Source organism: Chelonoidis abingdonii, chromosome 14 (assembly GCF_003597395.2).
Source record: "Chelonoidis abingdonii isolate Lonesome George chromosome 14, CheloAbing_2.0, whole genome shotgun sequence".
Taxonomy (NCBI): Eukaryota; Metazoa; Chordata; order Testudines; family Testudinidae; genus Chelonoidis; species Chelonoidis abingdonii.
This window is the reverse complement of record NC_133782.1, coordinates 38410197-38428069: the sequence shown is the minus strand read 5'-3', so window position 1 is coordinate 38428069 and position 17873 is coordinate 38410197.

Here is a 17873-nt window from a genome sequence, read left to right as displayed (position 1 = left end):
GGTCCTGCCTGAAGCCCAGCACACCTGGTGCCGGGCTCATCTGGAACTCACCTATCTCCTCTGCTCCAGTAGCTCATCTGGTGGGGAGTGCGGCTGATGCTGAGTCACCGGCTGGCTTGGCTCAGCTCCCCACTTCCTCTCCAGTGTGCGTCTCAGAGCAGTAAGAAGGGGATGGGGGCCCTCCTCTGACTTCCTGTAGCCCAGCCACAGAGCCCATGGCAGAAATTCTCCCAGAAGCTGGAGAGCACGTAGACCACTCAGTGGTAGATATGGGGGAGCACAGATACCATGGTGATAGGCAACGGGGAAGGCCCTAAACAGACGGTGCTAGAGCATGTTCAGCTGGGCCTGCCCCATGGCTGGCATGCTTGAGTAAAGAGCAAACATCCCCACACAACAGGGGTGACCACTTGGAAATGTGACCCTGGCTGTCCAGACGTTTGAACATCCTCTAATTCTGGGCCCCAGAAAATGGCTTAAAATTGCACTGAGGCTCCATCAAGCTCCAAACTCTCCTGAATTACCTTGGTGTGTTTCATAAAGCCTCGGCATCAGGAGTCATGGGATCACCTGCTAATTTTGGCTTCTCTTGTGATAAATTGGATGTTTTGAGCCCACGAAGTTGTGGAGAAGAGCTTGAAGACATGACCCCTAAATGCATAAAGTCCCCTGGTCTTTTCCTCATCTGTCTCACTCCCTCAGGGTACCATAATGCAACTGAGACAGCACCCACAGAGCATGAGAACTCCTTATTCATTCCCAGATGACGTCTTCCCATCCCCCCAGGAGCGGCATTTTCATGGCCTGTCTGAGGAGGGTGCAGCCCTTCTGCCTGGGCCCAGAGGGGTTACAGCCCCAGCTGGGTGGGACAAGAAACCTCAGGGTCAGTTTCCAAGTGCGTAGGTGGGTGCTAAGCCATCCTGGAGCATGTACACCCAGTCACATGGCAGGGAGAAAGAACGGGCCCCCAACATCTGGAGACACTCAACATCTTGGGCTCTGCACAGCTGGGCTGTGTCCAGTCTGGTCCATCCTACGGGATCAATTGATTCGGCCTCTGAAACTGGCTGCAGTGGGGGGGGGCTTGTGGTGTTGATGAACCCCCAGTGTCCAGGGCCTGGTTGGTAAAACCCTCCCATCTGTAGCAGGCTATCAGCCCTGAGGCCTGACTGTCAAGCTGAACATCTGAGCAAGGATATCTCCCCGTCCCCCTGGCAGTGAAAGGTGCATTCTCACGCACAGCCATGTCACCAATGGAAACAGTTCTCAGAGTCAGACATCGGGGAGCACAAACTGAGCTCTCTGGACTGGAATGGTGGGTCTGCAGGTTGGGATTGATGGTCCCTGACAGAGATGACCCAAGCCTGCCTATAGTGGGGGCGCAGAATGAGGGCAGTGGGTTTCAGCAATGCTATCCAGCATACTCAGTCCATGTGAGCATGGTCAGTATAAGCTAAGTAACAATCGGGGGGCGGCATTTGTGGTCACATACTGCCCACCCCCCACTGCACTGCCTCTGGCCTGCACCAGTGAGACTATTAAATGTCTATGTCTTTGTCTGAAAATTTGTTATTTCTCCACTCCCCACAGTCTAAGTCATTTCCTTCTTCTCCTGGTTCCTAGAAAATGGGCAATGAAGGGGAACAAAGCTCAGGGGATTTCATCTTAGAAGCCATTTCATAGAGTAGAATGATAGAAATATCATCCTGGAAGGGACCTCAAGAGGTCACCTGGTCCATCTTCCTCTTGTGAGGCAGGACCATGTCAACTTAGAACATCCATGACAGGTTTTTATCTAATCTGGCCTTAAAAACTTTCAGTGACAGGGATTCCACATCCTCCCTTGGGATCCTATTCCAGAGATTAACTCCATCTAGGGTTAGAAAGGTTTTTCCTATGACTAATCACAATCTCCCTTGCTGCAGATGAAACCCATTACTTGTTTTCCTCCCATCAGCGGACATGGAGAACAATTGACCCCCATACTTTTCAGAACAGCTCTTAATATATTGGAAGACTGTTTTCAAGGTTCCCCCTTAGCCTTCTCTAGACTAAACATATCCAGTTTTTTTCACCTTTCCTCCTAGATTAGGTTTTCTAAACCTTTAACTATTTTTGTGGCTGTCCCCAGGAAACTCTCCAGTTTTTCTACATCTCTCCTAAAATATTACACCCAGAACTGGACACAGTAGAATCATAGAAACATAGAATATCAGGGTTGGAAGACACCTCAGGAGGTCATCTAGTCCAACTCCCTGCTCAAAGAAGGATCAACATCAACTAAATCATCCCAGGAGGGCTTTGTCTAGCCAGACCTTAAAAACCTCTAAGGAAGGAGATTCCACCACCTCCCTACATAACTCATTCCAGTGCTTCACCACCCTCCTAGTGAAATAGTTTTTCCTAATATCTAACCTATACTTCTCCCACTTCAACTTGAGATTCTTTCTTCTTGTTCTGGCATCTGCCACCACTGAGAACAGCCGAGCTCCATCTTCTTTGGAACCTTCTTCAGGTAGTTGAAGGCTACTATCAAATCCCCCCCTCACTCTTCTCTTCTGCAGACTAAATAAGCCCAGTTCCCTCAGTCTCACCTCCTAAGTGCCCCAGCTCACTAATCATTTTTGTAACCCCTGCTGGACTCTCTCCAATTTGTCCACATCCTTTCTGTAGTGTGCGGCACAAAACTGGACACAATATTCCAGATGTGGCCTCACCAATGCCAAATAGAGGGGAATAATCACTTCCCTCGATCCGCTGGCAATGCTCCTACTAAGACAGTCCAATATGGCATTAGACTTCTTGGCAACAAGGGCACACTGCTGACTTATATCCAGCTTTTCATCCACTGTAATCCCCAGGTCCTTTTCTGCAGAACTGCCGCTTAGTCCGATGGTCCCCAGCCTGTAAAAATGAATAGGATTCTTCCATCCTAAGTGCAGGACTCTGCACTTGTCCTTGTTGAAACTCATCAGATTTCTTTTGGCCCAATCCTCTAATTTTGTCTAGGTCACTCTAGACCCTATCTCTTCCAGCGTTTGTACCTCTCCCCCCAGCTTAGTGTCATCCATGAACTTGCTGAGGGTGCAATCCATCCCATCACCCAGATCATTAATAAAGATGTTGAACAAAACTAGCCCCAGGACCAACCCCTAGCCACTTGATGCCGGCTGCCAACTAGCCATTGAGCCATTGATCACTACTTGTTGAGCCCGACAATCTGGCCACCTTATAGTCTGTTTATCCAATCCATACTTCTTTAACTTGCTGGCAAGAATAATGTTGAAGACCGATTCAAAATCTTTGCTAAAGTCAAGATATATCAGGTCCACTGCTTTCCCCATATCTACAGAGCCAGTTATCTTATCACAGAAGGAAATCTGGTTGGTAAGGCATGACTTGGCCTTGGTGAATCCATGTAGAGTGTTCCTGATCACCTTCCTTTCCTCCAAGTGCTTCAAAATGGATTCCCTGAGGACCTGCTTCATGATTTTTCCAGGGACCGAGGTGAGGCTGTAGTTTTCTGGATTCTCCTTCTTCCCTTTTTAAAATATGGGCACTATATTTGCCTTTTTCCAGTTGTCCAGGACATCCGCCAATTGCCGCGAGTTTTCAAAGATAAAGGCCAATGACTCTGCAATCACATCAGCCAACTACCTTACTATCCTCGAATTCAGCGCATCTGGCCCCATGGACTTGTGCCTGTCCAGCTTTTCTAAATAGTCCTTAACCTGTTCATTCACCACTGAAGGATGCTCATCTCCGCCCCATACTCTGCTGCCCAGTGCAACAGTCTGACAGCTTTTCTGTGAAGACCGAGGCAAAAAAATCAACATTGAGTACTTCAGCTTTTTCTAGATCATCTGTCACTAGGTTGCCTCCTCCATTCAGTAAGGGTCACACACATTCCCTGAGCTTCTTCTCCTTGCTAACATACCTGAAGAAACTTTTCTTCTTACCCTTCACATCCCTTGCAAGATGCAACTGCAGTTGTGCTTTGGCCTTCCTGATTACACCCCTGCATGCTCGAGCAATATTTTTATACTCCTCCCTAGTTATATGTCCAAGTTTCCACTTCTTGGAAGCTTCCTTTTGGTGCTTAAACTCACCAAAGATTTCTCCATTAAGCCAAGCTGGTCGCCTGCCATATTTGCTACTCTTTCTGCACATCGGGATGTACTCACCAGTGCCAAGTAAAGTGGGACAATTACCTCCGTGTCTTACACAGGACACTCCTATAAATACACCCCAGAATGATACTAACCTTTTCACCAACTGCTTTACACTGTTGACTCATATTCAGTGTGTGATCTACTAGAGCCTCCAGATCCTTTTCAGCAGAACTAGCACCTAGCCAGAGATTCCCCATTTTGTAGCTCTGCATTTGATTTTTCCTTCCCAAGTATAGCACTTTGCATTGTCTTTATTGAATTTCATCTTATTGATTCCAGACTAATTTGTCAACTTTGTTTCAATATCTAGTCCTGCACTCGAAAGTCTTTGTAGTCCCTCTCAGCCTGATGTCATCTGCAAATATTCTATCTATATTCTCCACTCCATAATCTAAGCCATTAATGAAAATATTGCATAGTACGTGACTCAGGACTGACCCCTGCGGGACCCCACTAGAATCGTTCTCCCAGTTTAACACACAACCATTGAGAGTTTTTGAGCACAGTCTTTTGACCATTTCTCCAAGCGCCTTATGGTAATTCCCTTAGTTTATTCATGAGAGTGTTTGGTGGCATTGTGTCAAAAGCCTGACTAAAATCAAGATGTCTACTGCGTCCCCCCTTCCACCATGCCAGTAACTGTGTTAAAGAAGGACATTAGGTTGATTTGGCATGATTTGCTCTTGACCAATCCATGTTGGCTATTCCTTGTAACCCTATTATCCTCTAGGGGTTCCCCAAATGATTGTTTAATAATTTGATCCAGCATCTTTACAGGTATCAATGTTAGGCTGACTGGTCTACAATTCCCTGCATTCTCCTTGTTCCTCTTTTGAAAGATAAGTACTACATTTTCCCTTCTCCAGCCCTCTGGGACCTCTCACCTGTCTCTTGCTAGGTCCCTTGTGAGGTGAAACTCAGTTTGGGCCCTAGTCCTTCCAATTTTGGTTCTACATGCTAGTCCTACTCTTTTAGACTCCCCCTTAGTAATTTTTTCAACTTTCTCCTTTATGGATTTTCACGACGTTAAAGAGTTTCTGTTGGAGCCATATTGGCCTCTTACTATTCTTCCTGTCTTTACTTTGCATAGAGATAGTTTGTAGTTGTGCCTTTAATATTGCCCCTTTCAGAAACTGCCAGCTCTCCTGAATTACCTTAGCCCTGAGATTTTCCTCACCTGGGACCTCACCTATACTTTTCGGAAATGGTTAGTCTGTTTTTTGAAGTCCATTGTTCTGATTCTGCTGCTCTCACTCCTTCCTTTCGTTAGGATCAGGAATTCTATCATTTGAGGGTCACTTTAGCCTAAATTGCCTTCCACCTTCAGATTCACAACCAATTCCTCCCTGCTTGTCAGATTCAAGTCTAAAATGCCCCTCCCTCTCCGTTTTTCCTCCACCTTCTGAAACAAAACATTGTCCCCAAGACATTCCAGGCACTTATGGAAAATCTTGGGTCTTATTGTATTACTTTTCCAACAGATGTCTGGGTAGTTAAAGTCCCCTTCCCTCCCCATCATCTGCCCTCTTTACATGTTAATTTCACAGGCTGGCTTGTGTCCTCTGGAATCAACACAGAGTTTTATGGAATCCTGTCTCTGTGAGTGTTTCCTTCTCTCCTGGATCCATTTCACCGAGGGCAGGGAAGTCCTAGTCACTCAGCTCCCCAGGGCAGGGGAGCCCCAGTCACTGGCAGTCTGAGCTGCCTGTTCGACCAGGGCAGTTAGTTAAGCAAATCACTAGGATCCAGCCACTCTCTATGTATTTCCTTCTGCTGTCAGTGGTGATGGGAAATGTAAGATGGGACCTTTCTTCTCTAGGGGGCACCAGCTCCGATCCAACCCCAGGTCTGGACTGCGTGAACTGGTCTGTAGATGATGTGAATTGTAAAATTAAAGAAATTAGTGGTAATTTTTTAGTGATAATTTGTGTATGAATCGTTTTTTAAATACCATCATTACATTGGAATTCGAGCTCCAGTGACCCAGTTTAACCCAAGAACATTTAGGTTTTGTCGCAGCGTTAGTGGACAATGTGACAGAGGTGGAGGAACCAGATAGAGCGTTAGATGAAATCATCAAACCAACAGAAACATGTTAGATAAAAGTTCAAGCGTGGTCTGGGAACATAACAGGGCATATTGTAAAAATAAAATGAAGATGCTTGTTGTACATAAACTGTCCATTTAAAATGTCGGTGTGAAGTGTGTTTTTATGGAGCTCAAGGGTGGGGGTGTCTAAAGTGTCGAGACAAGATAATAATGAACAAAATAGTAATTGTTGCCTTGCAGGCACCGCTAAAAAGTATCTTCAGGTATGTGATTCATTAATATTATTATGATAGGCCATTGGATGGGGGAGATAATACCTCGTAGGGTGGGAAAGGAATGACAAACGCTCGCCTGTGCATAAGCATAACAACTCACAGAGAATGGGTACCTACAAAACTGTGGCACTAAAAGAGATTTTTGTCAGTTATTAATATTCTCCTAAAACCTCAGGACAGCTCTCTTACCCCCATGCCCTGTTCTCTATGGCTGTGGCTTTTGTCTTTTTAATTGTTTTATTGTAAAACCCTTCATTTGCCTGTGTGTGTGTGTGTGTGTGTGTGTGTGTGTGTGTGTGTGTGTGTGTGTGTCACCACATGGGGAGGAGATTCTTAACCATATCCTAGAGTGCTTTTTGTATTCTAGGCAATTCGTTTACACAAAAGTTTAAAAAACAAACTAACACTATATTTTAAAGACCCTGCCTAACCATGTAGAAAGCTATAACATGTCTTTACATTTATTTATTATTGTAAAACCCTTCTTTACGTGAGGGTTTTGTATAACATTCCTGTCCCCCAGGAACTTATTTCTTCACAATTTACATTCCCGTATAATCTAATAATACCGGGCTGCGAGGTGGGAGTAGGGGGAGAGAAGGAGATTGACCTTACCGGGTAAGTCAGTTAGACTAAGATCTTTGTGTTGCAGAGATGATCATTATTTAATTATGGAAATTGAGTAAACTTAGCATCTTTTTAGGTTTATATTATTTAATTTTAAGCCTGTGTCTTCGCTGCAAAATTAAGAGCTTTAAAAAATATATACTGCTTCAATTTGTCCTCACTGCATGTTAACTTCTTTTTTTATCGAAACACATATGGAAACTCCCCTCAATCGTGACAGTTTTCATATTCTACTAAGTTGTTCTGGTACTTTAAAAATGCTGTTTTTCAAAGGATAGGCGAGTGTACCTTAAACATTTTTGTGTCACTAAACTTGTACAAAATATTCCTAAAAAAAGACCTTGTTATGTTACAGCTCATTCAGTGCTCGGTTTTATGGTTTACTGAGGGCTTGTGTTTCTTCAGATAACCAGGGTGTGTGTTTATCTTAGGAGAGATATCTCTTTGTGATAAAATATAAGGTTTTCCTCTTTTATTTGAAAAAAGGAGCTGATTTTTGCATAAGCTGCTTTCTTTGTGTCATCCACTGTAAGAACCTGCTAATACAGGTTCTTTTGAACATTTATTGTCAATGCTGGGAATAGGACTTTCACACTTCACAAAGTTTACAGCTAAATCATTTCATGGCTTGGGGTCTTTCTGAGGGTTGGTATTTTTAACCCTGGAGTTGTTGATCATTGTCTTTATGTTAGAAGAGGGGCCTCTGGTTGTAAAATTTGTATAATTTCTTTACAGAACTTTTCCTTTGGGCAAAAATGTAAAAAGCATGCCGGTAGGTTTTGTTGGGGTTTTTTTTGAGAGAAGTAGACAATCTTTTGTTAAAATATGTATCTTTCTATTCGCTGTCAGCCAAAGAATCAAGAAACGAGCTTGTCTTCAAAACAGTTAGAAGGGAGTTGTATCTACTTTCTCCTCACTCTTTTCTCGGGAAAAAAAAGGATGCTACATAATTTGTCTCCTTTCAACTTTTATTGTCAGTGCTGCAGATAGGACATTCACTGCTTTATATAAACTGAAAGCAAGTTGGTGTGTTTTCTGAGGGAAGTTAAACATCTTTTGTTAAAAGGAGTATCTTTATTTTCACTGTTAGCCAAAGAAAAGCACTTATCTTCAAAACAGTTAGAAGGGGGAGGGAGGAGAAAATACAACTTTTTTCCTTTTCAATGTGAAAAAGTAGCTAATTTTTGCTTAAGCTGTTTTCTTATTGTCATCCAGTACAAACCCAGCTAATATTCCTGTCATGCAGTTATATTATTTCATGACAGAAAAAGAATTCCTGGACTTTGCAAAAGTGTTAAATGGAGGAAGAGGCCTGGGGTGCTTCAGATAGACTATCTCTGAGCTTCATGTAGTTAACAGCTTCAAATAACAAGGCAGAATGTGGGCGTATTTAGCGTATTCCTTCACGCAGTTACACGTTTGTTTTGAAAAGTTCTTGGATATGACATCGTCCCTTTCTAAAGCTTAACAGCTGGTGGTAGGGTGGATAGATGGAGGGACGGGGAGGGCTTTTGTTTTAAAATCTTTGTTAGGATATGATTGGTTCAGGAAGAATTTATGCTATGAGGTAGCTGTAGAACAGTTTGTGATTGGCAGCTAGTTGGCAGCCAGTATCAAGCAGAGTGCCACAAGGGTCAGTCCTGGGGCCAGTTTTGTTCAATATCTTCATTAATGATCTGGGAGGATGGCGTGGGCTGCACCCTCAGCAAGTTTGCAGATGACATTAAACTAGGAGGAGTGGTAGATACGCTGGAGGGTAGGGATTGGATACAGAGAGACCTAGACAAATTACAGGATTGGGCCAAAAGAACCTCTGATGAGGTTCAACAAGGACAAATGCAAAGTCCTGCTCTTAGGAGGGAAGAATCCCATGCACTGCTACAGACTAGGGACCAAGTAGCTAGGCTGCAGTTCTGCAGAAAAGGACTTAGAAGTTATGGTGGACGAAAAGCTGGATATGAGTTAACAGTTTGTCCTTGTTACCAAGAAGTCTAATGTCATTTTAGGATGTAGAATTAGGAGCATTGCCAGCAGATCGAGGGGCATGATTATTCCCCTCTATTCAGGTCTCATCTGGAGTACTGTGTCTGGTCTTGGGCCCACACTACAACAAGAATGTGGAAAAACTGGAAAGAGCCCCGCAGAGGGCAACAAAAATGATTAGGGGGCTGGGGCATGGAGCATATGACTTATGAAGGAGAGGCTGAGGGAACTGGGATTGTTTAGTCTGCAGAAAGAGAAGAATGAGGGGGGGATTTGATAGCTGCTTTCAGGTAGCTGAAAGGGGGTTCCAGAGAGGATGAATCTAGACTGTTTTCAGTGGTAGCAGATGACAGAACAAGGAGTAATGGTCTCAAGTTGCAGTAGGGGAGGAGGTTTAGGTTGGATATTAGGAAAACCTTTTTCACTAGGAGAGTGGTGAAGCACTGGAATGGATTACCTAGGGAGGTTGTGGAATCTCCTTCCTTAGAGGTTTTTAAGGTCAGACTTGACAAAGCCCTGGCTGGGATGATTTAGTTGATGTTGGTCCTGCTTTGAGCAGGGGGTTGGACTAGATAACTCCTGAGGTCCCTTCCAACCCTGATAGTCTATGATTCTATGATTTTATGATTGTATGATTGGTTGATCCAAGGTGCATGGTTTGCTTAAGGCCTAAACAACTCTCATTTCACTATGGGCAGCCAAGGGACAGGAGAAAGGCTGTGGGAAGCAGGACTCAGGATCCAGAGCTGCATCGTCTGAACCATCCAGGGACATGAACGGAGACTCTACCTCACCCCTGGAGGTTATATGGACCAGGTTGGGGGAGGGAAGGACAGGACCTGCCAAGTACAGAGACACATACCCTGCTGCCTGGAAACTCCCACCCCAGTTGAGCCACGAGTAGAGACACTCACTGGGAAATTGTCCCGTCACAGCCGCATCCACAATGCCAGGGGAGGGTTTCTTCTCTGCTCTGTTGCTTAAATAAACTGGCTGGGGGCAGTGGTTAATGAAGCCCCACCCCCCATCCCTCTGGCTGAGGATGTGGTTAACTTTGCTCCTCCTCCAGCTACCAATGCAAGGAAACCCCTGGACTATTCTGTACCTAGATTCCCAGACCCATAGATATCAAAGCCAGAAGGGGCAATGCTGACCTTCCAGATGTACCCACCTGGACACCCCAGAGCCAGAACCTACCCAGCGTCTCTGCCCTCCAGCCGGCACTGCAGGCAGAGCTAGGGTAGATCTCTAGAGAACTGACATCTGGACACCCTGATTGGTGAGGAGAGCTCCAAGGAGAGCAATCCCCTGAAAATATTGGAGGTGAAGATGGGACTCGCCCCCGTCTATAGAAACTTCCACGGAGAGGGGGTTTCTGAGAGCAGGGGGCTCTTCAACCTCTCTGGGCAAGGCAGGACAAGACCCAATGGCCAGGAGCTTGGAGTCAGCAAAGACCTGGCAGGGCTGAAGGTGCAAACATAGGACACAGAGCCACAGGAACAATTGACCTGGGGCCACATTGGAGGCAGGAGTTGCTGGGTTCTGGCTCTGGGGTGCCCAGGGATTCAGATTGGAAGGTCACCATGGTGCCTCCTGACCTTGAAATTTGTGGGTCTGGTAATCTATGAGCAGAAAACCCAAGGGCATTTCTGGCACTGGTAATAGGCAGGAGGCTGCATTAGCCATGTGACGTTGGCAGGCCAGATGCCAGCTCTTACCCAGGCTGCAGATGTTAGCTAAGAACTGACTACCTTGTAGCTGAAGACCACACCATCTCACTTGTATGGTAGTTTTGTTCAAAATACATATGTCTTATAAGAATGTGTTTAGTGTTTTGACTCTCTGAAATGCTTGGAAATCTCACATGCAATGTTGGTATTCTAGGTTATAAGAACATGTGTAAGTCTTGCTTTGTAACTTTGAAAATGTTGCCTAAAACTTGTGAACTCAGACCTGGGAATCATCCCTCACTTCACCCATCCAGAAAGAATATCAAAATCGGATGGGCCATCAGAAATCATCTGAATACAAAATAGGTTAATGCCCCTATAGCACCTGGGAAATGCTACAAGCAAGGAAGCCGATCCTGTGAGCTTGGAAGCTGAATGGTGGAAATTAAACAAGATAACAGGAAAATTTTCCATCTTTTTGGATGCTTGAATTCTTAAGGTCCAGAGATGCTCAACTGAAGCCAGAGAATCCCAGGAGCTACCTCCTGGAGCTGCCCTGAAAGATACTTTGAAGGGACAGATCACTACAGCTCTGTCACTGTTCGGTGTTAGATGCTAACTCACTGGTGTGTATATGTTTGCTTGCCTCAACCTGTAAATAACTGTCATTTGTTTTTCCTAGTTAATAACACTTTGGAGAGGTGAAGTTTGCAAGCAGGTGGCTGAGAAATACAGGAGAGAATTGCTCCATGTAACTCATGATTGTCTACTCACAGGACTTTTTTGAGTGAAAAGACCCTGTGACGGGCTGCAACAGATTTTCTATTGGCCTCACATGTTCGATATAGTAAAAGATTCCTGTAAGAGTTGTGCCTTAAATCAGAAGTGTAAGGATTAAAGGGACCCTGTAAAGAACCATTGCAGCCTATGCCCATTATTAAAGAGGTGTTTGCCGGAGGGTCTGTGGATACTTTGAGACCTTGCACTAAACCTTCAGGGAAGGGAAAGAGGATTCTCTGCACCTTGAGGTCTTCAAACAATGATTTGAGGACTTCAATAACTCAGACATAGGTTAGGGGTTTGTTACAGGAGTGGGTGGGTGAGATTCTGTGGCCTGCATTGTGAAAGAGGTCAGACTAGATGATCATAATGGTCCCTTCTGACCTTAAAGTCTACGAGTCTATAGACAATCTTGTTGTGTTGGATTCTGCCATCGGGGACCCTGAAGCCACAGCCTTGGCCAATACTGAACAATGGCTACAGCTTTATTCACCATTTACAGCAGAGTAGGTAGCAGAAATCTTGACGCAACATTTCATAGCTGAAGTCTTTTAAAAGTTATGCGAATTATAGTAAAGCCGTCGTGGTCCCTCTCTGTCAAGTGTTGAGGGAGGCCACTCTGCCTCGCTGTGTCAGGCAACAGCAGTGGGGTTTGGGTCCCACTGGTGGGGCCAACCCATAAGGAGTTTATAGTTCTGTAGCCACCTAGCGGATGCAAACAAGCAGTAACAGTCTGATGCTCTAGCCCCTCAAGCAAGACAGAGCAGTGAGCAGCCTTTTGCCCACAGCCTCCTGCTGGGGCTGGCAGTAATTAAGTCAAAGGCTCTGGCCCTTTGAGTAGGGCACAGCAGGGAACAGCCAGCAAACATTCTTAGAGCTCTCTGTCTCCTGATGGGGAAGCCACAAGCCAAGGACAGGCCTTCTGGCCTAGGGGTGCAAAGGCTGCCACCCCAGGGTTAGCGTCACAGGTAGTAGGGGGACCCAGGCCTACCTGACTACAGTGGGACCCAGCCCAGGACCCTCACAGCGGCAGAGTGTCTCACCACTGCATATGTGGGGAATCCAACCACAACATGCTGACCCCTTCTCTGGCAATCAAACCGGATTAAAGTCTGGCTTCCCTCAGCTGTTTTTAACCATAGTCTGGAGAGGGGGTTCCGTAGTCCAAGGGTCCTCTCTCTTCTCAGTGTACACTGCGTAGGGGACTCCCAGCAACTCCCCTCCAGGATCTGTCTCCACCAGAGACAGGGCATTGTGCAGCATGGGCTTGGCTGCGGCGAGATCTGTCTTCTTCCATGGCTCACACTGAACTAAGCTGCAGGGACCTCCCTTTGTACTTCCTGTCCCTCCCCAATATTTCTGGCGAGGTGGACTTGGCAGCTCTGGCTCTGCCTACCAGGGGGAGGGTAGTGGTCCCTTGTTCTCAAGTCCAGGCAGGCCACTCCGCCTCACTACAAAAGAATAGGAAGGCTGCTCCCTATCATACAGAAGCTAATGGGCTTGTGGAAAGATTTAATGGAACTTTAAAAGCTACGCTAAGATGGATCTCTCCAGGCATGAGAATGACTGGGATGTGTGTCTCCCTTATATTCTATATGCCTACAGAAGTGTTCCCCAGGAAACGAGGGGAACAAAGGGGACAAATTCTAGATTATTAGCTTGGAGTCTTGCTCCACAAGAATGTCACTGGGAAGACACCTAGACCCATAGGCTTTGGGTGGAACTGAACTGGAGAGTAAATTTTTTCCTATCAAATAAAATTAAACCTGTAATTTCAACCTTACGAGTGTTAATTGGAAGCGGAATCAGTCTAAAAGAATTTGGCTAAGCAGAGCACTAAATAGAAATCCAAAAAGTGACCAACAAGCAAAGATTGGAGTGTGGACATCCTAAGCTTGGCCATCATGAAAAGAAATGTAGACCGTTACAGAGCTTCCCAAGAAAAGCTGGTAGAGATCTGAGATGCTTTCCTGGAAGTATCTGATGATCCTATCAAATGCATGGGCCCACCTCAACCCCCTAATCCCCCTTTTCCCTTCCCACTTCCTTCCCGTCTCTGTATCTATCCCACTGATCTGAATTTGCCTTCTAGGCTTGCCCTTAATCTAATAATTTTTCTTTAATAAGCTGGATTTTTATAAGCAAATTTTGTTTCCAAATTGTGGAATACAATACGTGATATTCGAACCATTCATATTACAGATAACGAAATGTTTCAAGCCTAGCTAAGGTGAGGTAGCAAATACTTAATATCTTATGAAAAGTTTATGTATATTTTGCAGTTTGTTTTCTCACTCTCTCTGTATATTTTACAATAAGTAATAAAAAGTTACTAGAAAAACAAATTACTTTGGGGGTTTTCAACTAAAAGTCGAAATTTCTCCGGGAAAAAACTTTTCAGACCAACTCTTGCAGGCCTCAGCCCAGGGGGATGAAATCAAAGCTAGACAATCAGTGTAAAGACAATGAGGTGGAGGGGACAGCAGGGAGGGGGAAGAGCTGGCGAAGCTGAAGGACAATGTAGGCACAAGAACAAATGAGGATAAACGGGGCAGGGATAGATGGAGGTGGAAGTGAGAAGGTTTCTAACCATCCGAGGGATTTAGGAGTTGCCAGACTGCATAGTTTGCTTTAATCCCATGCGAACACACATCTGGAGGCCCTAGGACGGGTTGAACGCTGGTTCTGTGGGGTTAGCCGGCCCCTGGGAAGTTTCCAACATTATAGGACAGACTTAAATCAATATCATGGCAGCCACAGGCAGAGCTGAACCAGTTGAACTACTGATGTGGTTCAGAATCAGTTTAGTTAAACCAATACAAGTCTCTGTGTAGCTCACTCCTGAACGTCTTCAGAGGTGTTAGTTTGGTGTCCATATCAACCAGGCTGTTTGGAAAATCTGTTGCTGTTATTTGTATATGGTGCCACCAACCCAGATCAGGGGCTCCTTGTGCTGGCGACTGCGCAGATCCTGACTGAGACCAGGGCCCCCCGTTGTGCCATGTGCTGCACAGTCTTTGACCAAGACCAGGGCCCACTGTTGTGCTGGGCACCGCGCAGACCCACAGTGAAAGTCAATCTCTTTCCTAAAGAGCTTCAATAAAAAATGACGGCACAGACAAAGGAGCTAGAAACCAGAAGTCCTGAATCCCTGCCCTGGTCTAATCACTAGACCCCACTTCCAAGCTGGGTTTAGAACCCAGAACTCATGGCTCCCACTCCCTACTTAAGAGCCCCTGCCAGATAACAGGCAAAGGAGGGGAACAAAGCTCAGGGGATTTCATCTCAGAAGACATTTCATAGAGTAGAATGATAGAAATATCATCCTGGAAGGGACCTCAAGAGGTCACCTGGTCCATCTCCCTGTTGTGAGGCAGGACCATGTCAATTTAGACCACCCCTGACAGGTTTTTGTCTAATCTGCCCTTAAAAACCTTCAGTGACCAGGATTCCACAACCTCCCTTGGGATCCTGTTCCAGAGATTAACTCAATTTAGGGTTAGAAAGTTTTTTCCTATGACTAATCACAAACTCCCTTGCTGCTGATGAAGCCCATTACTTGTTTTCCTACCGTCAGCGGACATGGAGAACAATTGACCCCCATACTTTTCAGAACAGCTCTTAATACGTGGGAAGACTGTTCGCAGGTTCCCCCTCAGCCTCCTCTTCTCTAGAATAAACATGCACTTTTTTTTTCACCTTTCCTCCTAGGTTAGGTTTTCTAAACCTTTAACTATTTTTGTGGCTGTCCTCAGGAAACTCTCCAGTTTTTCTACATCTCTCCTAAAGTGTTACACCCAGAACTGGACACAGTAGAATCATAGAAACATAGAATATCAGGGTTGGAAGACACCTCAGGAGGTCATCTAGTCCAACCCCCTGCTCAAAGAAGGATCAACATCAACTAAATCACCCCAGGAGGGCTTTGTCTAGCCAGACCTTAAAAACCTCTACGGAAGGAGATTCCACCACCTCCCTATATAACCCATTCCAGTGCTTCACCACCCTCCTTGTGAAAAAGTTTTTCCTAATATCCAACCTACACTTCTCCCACTTCAACTTGAGATTCTTTCTTCTTGTTCTGGTATCTGCCACCATTGAGAACAGCTGAGGTCCATCCTCTTTGGAACCCTCTTCAGGTAGTTGAAGGCTGCTATCAAATCCCCCCCTCACTCTTCTCTTCTTGTTGCCAAGAAGGCTAACAGCATTTTGGGCTGTATAAATAGGACCACTGCCAGCAGATCAAGTGATGTGATCATTCCCCTCTATTCGACATTGGTGAGGCCACATCTGGAGTACTGTGTCCAGTTTTGGGCCCCACGCTACAAGAAGGATGTGGAAAAACTGGAAAGAGTCCAGCGGAGGGCAACAAAAATGATTAGGAGGCTGGAGCACATGACTTATGAGGAGAGGCTGAGGGAACTGGGATGGTTTGATCTGTAGAAGAGAAAAATGAGGAAGGATCTGATAGCTGCTTTCAACTACCTGAAAGGAGTTTCCAAAGAGGATGGATCTAGACTGTTCTCAGTGGTACAAGATGACAGAACAAGGAGTAACGGTCTCAAATTGCAGTGGGGGGGGGGTTAAGTTGGATATTAGGAAAAACTTTTTCACTAGGAGGGTAGTGAAGCACTGGAATGGTTACCCACGGAGGTGCTGGAATCTCCTTCCTTAAAGGTTTTTAAGGTCAGGCTTGACAAAGCCCTGGCTGGGATGATTTAGTTGGGAATTGGTCCTGCTTTGAGCAGGGGGTTGGACTAGATGATCTCCTGAGGTCCTTTCCAACTCTGATATTCTATGATTCTATGACAGACAGTCTCGAAGAGCTGGATGCTATCACCATTATCATGGGCAGCTCTCCACTGCCAGTCTGGAACACCAGTGGAAAGCCAAATACAGATCTGGGAAAGCCCCCCCTGGGACCTCCAGTCTGGCTCCATTGGAAATACACAGAAAATAGAAAGAAATTCCAGAGCTCCCTTCACCTGCCCATGCCAGGGGTTTCAGGGTTTTTTCCAGCAAATGCAGCTCTCCAACATACTTACAGGTTGGGAGATTCTGTCCTGGGAATCAGAGACTCTGCAAAAGATTTGGGGGTCACAGTGCATAAGCAGCTGAACAGAGGCTCCCAGTGCAACCCTATGGCCAAAAGGGCTAATGCGATCCTGGGACTCTTGAGTATTTTACCCCCGCATCTGGCACTGGTGCAACCCACTGCTGGAATCCTATCTACAGTTCTGGTGACCTCAAAATTCAGGAAGGATGTTGATGAATTGAGGAGAGTTCTGCAAACATCCACAAGAATGATCAAAGCATTAGAAAACCTGCCATCTAGTGCTAGACTCAAAGAGTTCAATCTGTTTAGCTTAACAGAGAAGGGAGGACGTGATCAAAGTCTATAAGTACATACACAGGGAACAAATATTTAATAACGAGCTCTTCAGTCTAGCAGACAAAGATCTAACACAATCCAGCTGTTAGATTGTAGACTGGAAGTAAGACGTAACAGTTTTAACAGTGAGGGTAATTAACCATCAGAACAACTGACCAAAGGTCAATGACAATTTTTAAATCAAGACTGGAGATTTTTCTAAATGAACTTCTCCAGCAATAATTGTGGGGCAGGTCTCTGGCCTGTTATGCAGGGGTTCGGACTAGATGACCACAATGGTCCCTTCTGGACTTGGAATCTATGAATCTAGGTGTGGGGATAGGTGGACGGATGGATAGGTGGGGATGGCTGGCTGGCTGGATAGGCGAGGAAGGATGGATAGGTGGACAAATGGATGGAAGGATGAATAGGTGGGATGGATGGTGTTAGGGGGCTTATTCCTTCACCCTCTCACTTCCCTGGTCCTTCTCGCATGAACAGAGAGCAGCAATACCAGAAGTTCAAACAATTCAATGTTTATTGGGGTGAACTTCCAGCAAGCAATGATTCCAGTTTCCTTCCTCAGTGTCCCCCTTCCCAGCTCTGACACCACAGAGCCTTGCCTGTGTCCCTGTTCCCATTCATCCCCTTAGCAAAACATGATTCCAATTCCCCCACCCCATTCCCTGTTCCCATGCCCCCCTTACTTCCTGACTGACTGCAGACTATACAGCAAAACTTGAGTTCTGCTTAGCCATAGCTTAACCAATCATTTTACTGAAATTGAACAAACCAATCCTAACACATTGTAACATAATTATTTAACCAATTATATCCCACCACCTTAATTGGTTTACACCCAACAAAATTAATTATACAGCAGACAGAAACAATCACCGAACCAGACAGAGATTATACAGACAAACAGTAGGGAAGTGAAAACTAC